The following is an 8,556-nucleotide window of genomic DNA, read 5'->3' on the forward strand; positions in this document are numbered from 1 at the left end:
GCACGCTTGGTCTTGGGACGTCTTGTGGTTTCATGATGACCCCGAAGGCTCACAGAAAGGTCGGTGGCTGGAACGCCCTCGGCGGCTCAGGGGGAGAAAGATACCTCCTGGCTCAGGACAGACACAGAAGAGCATTTCAAATTCCCAGGGGGTCCAGGCTTTCCGGGGCCAGGGGTCTGGATGAACCCATATTAGAATCTTTAAAGCGTAAACCAAAAATATCCACTTAAATCGTAAAAGCAAACCATTATTTTGTTTAAACAGTAAGAAAAAAAAAGTCTGCCTTGAGCATTAGGTTCTTCTAAAATCTATCTATTTGGGGTCCACGTGACAACAGGGACTCCAAATCCTTGATAGGAAACTCAGGGCGCAGCGAGATCAGGTGAATGGAGGTGGAGCAACTCAGACAAGGAGGGTGAACAGAGGTATCACTGACTTGGCACATGGAGAAACTGCTGACTGGGCGCATGTGTCCCCTGTGTATACTAGGGGTCTTCAAAACGTTTCCGGAAAAACTCCATTATCCTCTTCTTCTTTTATACAGTCATCAGTGCTATCAGCTCCACCTTCCCCCCTCTTCCTGTGGAACCCTCTGGGAACCATTACTCCTGTTACCATTTCTGAAGGGTATTGAACAATTAATTCTACAAATGAACATATGTAAGTCTATGATTAATGAGGTAAACAAACAAAAAGCATAATAGTAAGGGGAGGAAGTAGTAAAGAACTAGAGGATAGTTATGCGTTTCAACAGTGCTATCCTGCACCCTGGATTTATCATTCCATTTTTCCACCCGTGATGTGTTTGTAGCCTCCTCTTAGTCTCAACAATAACAAAATGAAAAAAAAAACAAAACAACCAAAAAACAGATAAGCTGGACAATCTGTTGGCCCTCTATGTGCCTCGAGGAATAGAAGCAAAAGGAGCCCTGGGGAAGAAGGAGATAGACTGACAGTCCAATTGTCTCCATGAGCCCCCCAAAAACCTATGGCACCAGGCTATCATTTATGAGCCTTTTGATCAACGTCTCAATAGATAGGTCTTGATCAAAAGGTGGGGATTGTGGAATTTCCGATTCTTATTGGAAAACCAGACTTAGTGGATATACTGAAATGGGAGGCATCTCTGAATCTATTGGTAGGAAACAACTTCTAAGCTTGAATAGAAACTGTCTCAGGAAGTGATGTTTAAAGTAAACCATTAAGCTCACTTACTAATGGACGCCTTGAGTATTGCTTTCTTTAGAAGAATTGCCCATCTGCAGTGAACTGGACAGTTGAAACTAAAACATAGATCAGAACTTGAGGAGTAGAGTTCATACGACAGAGATCAATAAGGAGACTGGTGACACAGTGTAAAGTATACAGCAATTGTTCATGTGCTTCATATGTAATTGTTCAATGCCTGTGCGCGCTTTTGTATTTTCACCAAAATGTTTCAAAATTGATTTCAAAAAGCCATCGACAACATTAAAATAAAAATTAGTTCTGCAACTTAAAATTCAATCGTACAAATGGAAAAAATGTTTTCATTTTTATAGGGGAATTCTACTCCGTCACATGGGGTGACCAGGAGGTGAAAATCTAATGAAGGGCACTCCTGGCAACAATTCCTAGAGCAGGGTTAGCCACCCTGCCTCTCCTGATGACTCTTGCGGGGGGCCGCCAAGTCATTTCCGACTCACTGTGGTCGCAGGTGGAGAAGAGCTGTCCCGTGGGATTTCCTGGGATCTAATCTGTAAAGATACAGATCACTTGGGTTTCCCTTGCAGAGCCACTGGGTGGGTTTATGTGGTCAACCTCTCAGTTAATAGCCCAGAACTCACCTTTGGGCCATCAGGGCCCTCCTAGCCCGTGGCCATGTTGTTATCAAAGGTTTGAGGGCAATTCATTCTGTAGAATAGTTATTCCTTTTTTTGCTCCTAGTCTTCCTCCTTAGTGGTCATTTTTCTAAAGCTGAGAAACTTGAGCTAGGGGCCTGAGAAACTTCAGCTAGTGGAGGTCAGCAAGGCCCTGAAGCCACAAGCCCCAATATGTCCTTCAGAGCGGCCTAGGCTGGGACTTGGCAAGATGAAACAGTGACTTCTCGCACTAAGGGTCTGCATTTCATTATCAGGTTCTTGATACTGTAGGAAGAAATGCACCTTGACAATAAGAGGTTTTACTTCTCTGAATGAACAATGTCGGAAGAAATCCCCCACCCCTCCCCTGTTCTTTCAGAATTCACTTTTGATAACTTTTCACAGTCAAACCTTTGTCTTTTTGAAAAGTCTGTAAACCACGGATGTTTCCTCAAAGACCTGGGTGCCAGGCATCTTATTATAAAGAAACTGGAAAATGAACAATTTCACCTTAAGCATGAATGAATGAGTTGTATCCATCAACTATATAAAGGATACAGTTTCTTTTTGCATTTGCTTTCTGGTTTAACACTTATTCAGTAATAAAACTTTCTTTCTCTTCTATTATTGGGGAGAGGTTTTCCAGGTTGGGAATAGACATTATTTCTGAGTAACTTTTCCCCAACAATCCCACTTAACTGTCAGAAGCTCTGCAGGTTTTCATTCTTTCCCTGTTGGTTTTAAAAGTTAACTTTTGAGAGAGTTGTCTCAAATTAGGGAGGCACAATACAAGGGAAAATACTTTGGTATACAGAAGATAAATACAAATAAGAAAATGACGTTCTTTATATAAAAGTATACTAACATACTATGCTACAACCCCTTAAAAAGTGTCCCCTCAAGCCTTTGAGGAGGTGCCACTAAGGAAGAGAAAAAATGGCATTTCCATACCTGTTGCTGTTAGTTGTTAGCTGCCATTGAGTTGGTTCTGACCGATGCCAACGGTAGGTACGCACAGCAGGATGAAACACTGCCCAGTGCCGCACCATCCTCAGAATCATGCCTCTATCGAAGCCTATGGCTTCAGTCACCATGTCAATCTGTCTCATTGATGTTTTCCTCTCTTTTGAAGAACCCTCTGTACTTGACCATCATCGCCTAGAGACCCTGTAGGCTAGGGCAGAACTGGCCCTGCGGGTTTCTGAGACTGTAACACTTTACAGGAGTAGAAAGCCTCACCTTTCTCCCAAGAAGTTGCTGGCAACGAGTTTGGTTTCTTGGTACTTTACAGGCATGATGTCCTTCTCCAGGACTGGATCCTTCTTGAAGTCCAAATTATTTAAGTATCCTCATCCTCCCTTCTAAAGAGCATTCTGGCTGTCTTTCCTTCAAGACAGATTTATTTATCCTTCTGACTAAAATCCCACTGCTGTTCAATTGATTCTGAATCATAGTGATCCTATAGGACAGCACAGAACTCCCTCTTAGGGTTTCCAAGGATGTACCTTTTCACAGGAGACTACCAAATACTTCTACTGTGGAGTGTCTGGGGTGTACACCCACCAGCCTTTCCGTTAATCTCATAATGCCACCAGAACATTACACAGTATAGTCAGTGTTCTTCACCAACACCATGATTGAAAGGCATCAATTCTTCCTCGGCTTTCTTTATTCACCGTACAGTTTTCTAATGCATATGAGGCAATTGAAAATACTACGGCCTAGGAAAGGCACCCCTCAGTCATCATGGTGCCATTGTTGCTCCATGATACTTTAAAGAGATCTTTTCCAGTGACTTTGACCAATGCAGTAACCTTTTGATGTCTTGACTACGGTTTCTATGGGCATTGACTGTGGATTCATGTAAATGCAATCGTTGGCAACACATGTTTTCTGGGATGTGCAATTAGGAGGATTATTTTTATGCTGAGGTGTAATCCATGACGAAGGTTGTAGTCTTCGGTCTTCATCAGTATTTCTTGTCCCCTTAAGCTTTCAGCAAGCAAGGTTGCGTCCTTTGCATACCACAGGTCGCTCATCAAGCTCCCTCCAATCCCGATACTGCCATCGTCTTCATACAGTCCAGCGGCTCAGATTACTTCACCCAACAGACATATTAAATAAGTATGGCAAAGGAACAGAACTTTGATACACACCTTTCCTGACTTGAAACCATACAGTCTCCCCTCGTTTCGATTTTCCTGCTTTCTGGATCACGGGCCCTGCAGCTAAACGACAAGCCAGGAGAGGCCTCCAGCTGACCATCTGACCCACAGACTTGAATGAGCTAGGATTTACCTACTTCTATAATTGTGAGCCATTTCTTTATATACATCTCTTTCTATTAGGATGCATATAGAAGTAGAAACCCAGCTTGACACAGGGGCTATTTTTGCTGATGTCACATGGATCTAAAAATAAAGAATACCAAAAGAATGTTTACCTGTGTCCTATTGACTATGTGACTTGATTATGTGGATCATAACAAATTACGGATAACATTGTGAAAAGTGGGAATTCTAGAACACTTGACTGTTTACGCTGAACCTGTACATGGACCAAAAGGTAGTTCTTCAAACAGAACTAGGGGATACTGCATGGTTCAAAATCAGGAAAGATGTACATCAGGCTTATATCCCTTCACCATATTTATTCAATTTGTATGTTGAGCATGAATGTTGGGTTATGAATGGAAAAGGCTGAAGAAGAATGAATGCCTTTGAATTATGGTGTTGGTGAAGAATATTGACTATACCATAGACTGGCCGGAAGAATGAACGAATCTGTTTTGGTAGAAGTACAGTCAGATAGTTCCTTTTAAGGGAGGAGGGTGAGATTTACTCATGTTCTATGGGCTTATTACCAGGCGGGGGCCATCCCTAGAGAAGAACTTCATGCTTGGCAAAGTAGAGAGTCATCAAAGAAGAAGAGGACCCTCAATCATATGGATTGACCGAGTGGCTGCCACGAGGAGCTGAAACCTAAGAAATATCGTCAGATGGCGCAGGATGGGGTCGTGTTTCGGCCGTTCTGTGGGACGCAGGGCTGTTGTGCATCTGGATGGCTTGGAGCACTGAGCAACATCAGCCAAGCCTAAAACAATCTATTGTCTTTATGTTGGTTCTGACTCAGAGTGACCCAATTGGCAGAAGAAACTGCCCCAAAGAGTTTCCAAGGCTCTAAGACATTAGAGAGCTGTTAGTGGGCTCAAACTCCCGGCTTCTCCGTTAGCAAACAAGTGTTTAACTGTATTGCCATGGCTCCTTTGCTGTGCATATTAGGTGCTATTTTATTCATCAGCCACACTTACCCACCCCCCCACACACACAAACACACAAAACAAAGCAAAAACAAAAAGCAATAAGAAAAACCTTGGTTACAGTGAGAAGGTTTTTTAATCTTGATAAGACCTCTTCACAGTGAAGAAACTAAGGCTCATAAATGAAGTAGTAAGGCTGAAAGGGAGATTTGCTGAACCCAAAGTCTGTTCCTTACACCCCAAGAAGCCGTTTTCTTCCAGGCACAGCGATATTTCAGTGACAGGCTTCCTGCTTTGCCCAGGGAGCCCTTATACTGCAACGTTGGGCCTGCTTCCTGAAGCAGACTCACAAAGTAAGTCAACCAAATGCATTCACAATCTGCCTACCATATGATGCCCTAGGCTGGCCATGAAAGAATGGAGTCATGTTTCTGGTAGCCATTGGCCATATGGAGAGAGAAAAAGGAAAGAATGCACAATTACAATTTCAACAGCAAAAGTACTGTCTTTTGCTGTTGCATATTTCCAGAAGGCGTACAGTCTCCTTTTACACCGCGATGCCATGTCCATCTTTTACCTAAGCAGTCCACCGTCACAGTTACTGAGCTATTGTTACTCACTAATGCTCTGCGGCCAACAGGAATGGCAAAATGACACGCATGCAGAAAATAGGCACCTCTTAGTTGCTTCCAGAACAAAGTCAGAGGGCTCTCTTTATTCTACCTATTGTCCAAGGTGCATTTCCTTACTCTTGTGTGAAACATACACGGAAGAGGAAGGCAGATTGCACACACATCCCCCAAACAAAGCGATTCCGGAACTGTCCAGGGGATTGGGAGCCAAGGTGAGCCTCGTCCTCAATCATGCAGCCCAGCTCTCCAACTTTCTACCTTATTTAATGACATGCAGATCGATCAGAGAACTCAAATCAGGGGCATTCTGGGTCCCCGATTGACACTAGGTTTTCTCTTTGGGAAAATGATCTTTCCGTATTCTCCATGAAGAGACAAATGGGAGGTGGAATTGTGGAATCCAAGCATGACTTGTTTTGACCACAGCTCTGATTAAATTCAGTGAACCCTTCAGGCAAGCTTCATGGTTTCAACACACCCCCACTAGCAATGCTGCGCCTCTTCGCCATGGTGCAGGCTTACTTCAATGAGAAGAATCGTCTGAGAAGTGTGTTTCTATGCCCTTAGCATCTGTCTAAAGCTTCCTATGTGAGAACGTGCTACCTCTCAAGTTGTAAGATACCAAATCCATTTCATAAAGATGACATTAAAAATACAGATTTTCCCAACAGAGAATGGTGGTCAAAGCGGAGACATCTACACTCTTAATTAGCAGTATATGATATTAAGGGGGGAAAACCCTACATTTTAAGAAATTATGAGCTGTTGCCATGACATTTATTATTATCTTTACTCCACTATGAGCCATTCTTTCACTTGCAAAATGATCTGCTGTCTTCCCTATAATGAAAATGATAAAAACTCAAGGGGAAAAATCATCAGTGTATTTTTCGTTGAAAAGACAAAGCTGCCTTTTAAAAATCACACCATGAGAGAATATTAAACTCCTTCTCCCGCCCACCTGACCAGAGGAAACCCACCCTCTTATTTCTCTTTCATCAGACCCCTTTAGTGCGCTTTAAAGACCATGGTCGGAGACTCTCAGTAAGAGCGTCTCTTGCACTCAAAAATCAAGGCACTATCTCCTCCTCGGTCATTCACGGTGTCCACAGACAGAAGGGAGTAACCCTTCTCTAACACACTGGTTCATTGAGGCTTAAATCCACCATCAATCTAGAGATGAACAAAACCCATGTATTTGGAAGCCTGATATCTGAGTCAGGACAAGTTACTGTCCCTCAGCCTGCCCCACTCCTTTGAACAGGGATGCAACTTTGGGGCCAGACCTACTGGCAATGGTAGCCGGTTCCATGGTTATTCTAGAAGCCACCGCACAGAGCTGAAAGGGAAGAAGACGCGGGGTGTTTTCCCGTGGCAGATGCTGCCCCTCACATAGGCAATCCAAGCCTTGGCTGGAAACGCCGGAGAACCACAGGATCACCCAGCACCAGAACAAAAAGCCACATCTCAGCCCCTGTGCTGCGAAGCAGACGGTATATAAGACACGCAAGCCAAGGGACAAGTTACACCCCTGGAACCAGGGGACCGCGTTGCTCCCCCAGCCCCACCGCCTTTCCGCGGACCCCTGCTTTTCTTCACAGAGAACTAGGAAATCCGCATCTGACAGGTAGCGTGTTGTACTGACGAGTCACCGCAGCCAAGAGCAGGGTTTTGTTGTTGTTGTTCGGTAATTCACCAGACCCCTTCCTAACCATTGTCCCAATCCTGAGCTCTGCCCCTCGCTTCCCTTCAAAATCGGCCCTGCCACCCCACCTTTTCCTCCGTTCAAAAAGGAGCCAGGAGACAAAACATCGTCTTACCTTCGTTCCGAGGCTGGGGCAGAGGAGAGTGGCTCTTCTCTCCGGAGCGATCTGTGCGCGACAGCTCGGCCCAGCCCAGTGCAGCCCAGCCCGGCGCAGCCCAGCCCAGCCCAGCCCAGCCCGGCGCAGCGCAGCCCGCAGCCCGGCGCAGTAGGAGCAGGAGAGCGCAGTGGGGGAGCTGCGCGCGCACGGCGGCTGCACTTGTGTGTCTGTGTAGCAGCGTCAGTGGCTGCAGCCCAGGGGCGAGTCCCCACCCAGCTTTGTCTTCACTCAGCGTTCTTTCTACAGGAAGCAGCGCATCTCCCACTTCCTCCTTCCTCGGGGGCCTGTCGGTGCTTTTTTGGGTCTCATCCATTGCACAGCTTTCGCTTGCCCGGACTACTGACCCTCATTTTCTTACAAGCCCCTTTCCCCTTTTGTTCCAAGTTTCTCCAGTGCTGTCCCTCCCTTGCTTCCCCTCCTCACCCCCCCCCCCTCCTGCCTCCCCAACCTTCTCCACAGCTCCTTTGGATGGCCCCAGTCAGGCACACCGGCTGCCTTCTTAGCCTGAACTTGACTTTTTATTATGGTGGTGGGTGAGCGGACAGGTCCTGGCCAAGATAGGACTTGAAGATCCAGCGCGGGTCACAAGGATCTCTGAGGTCCGAGGGTTCCTATGGCATCAGCTACATGGGAGCTTGCCACTTCCAGCCTTTTGCTCTGTGGCCAGCATTCCAGAGGCTTTATTTCTCCCTGGGCCCCCTACCATGGTGCTCTTACTTAACCCACATGACCGGAAAAGAATGGCCCTGATATGTATTCTTGTGGGGCCTAGGAGCTACATCACGTCCTTGAATACTACCTGTAGGCCTAAGAGTGGGCACACATTCCCAAAAGATTCTGATATCTCAATGTGGAGCCGGAATGAGATATTGTGTATTTCAGGCCAAGAAATAGAACCTCCAGTATTTCCCAAAGTGGGTGATACTGCCCCCTGCCTCTCCATTCCTGCAATGATCCTAGGG

At 45.6% G+C, this 8,556-nt stretch overlaps 1 protein-coding gene across 1 annotated transcript in view; it reads right to left on the bottom strand.

Moving 5' to 3' along the window:
* The window catches only part of GNG2 (G protein subunit gamma 2), a 123,188-nt gene extending 115,426 nt beyond the window's left edge, over window positions 1-7,762 (bottom strand). The window contains exon 1 of the mRNA XM_075532412.1: window positions 7,553-7,762. The gene's annotated coding sequence lies outside the window, so the exon portion shown is untranslated. The remainder of the gene's footprint in view (window positions 1-7,552) is intronic.
* Window positions 7,763-8,556: the final 794 nt, after the last annotated feature.

The sequence above is a fragment of the Tenrec ecaudatus genome, chromosome 14 (assembly GCF_050624435.1).
Source record: "Tenrec ecaudatus isolate mTenEca1 chromosome 14, mTenEca1.hap1, whole genome shotgun sequence".
Taxonomy (NCBI): Eukaryota; Metazoa; Chordata; class Mammalia; order Afrosoricida; family Tenrecidae; genus Tenrec; species Tenrec ecaudatus.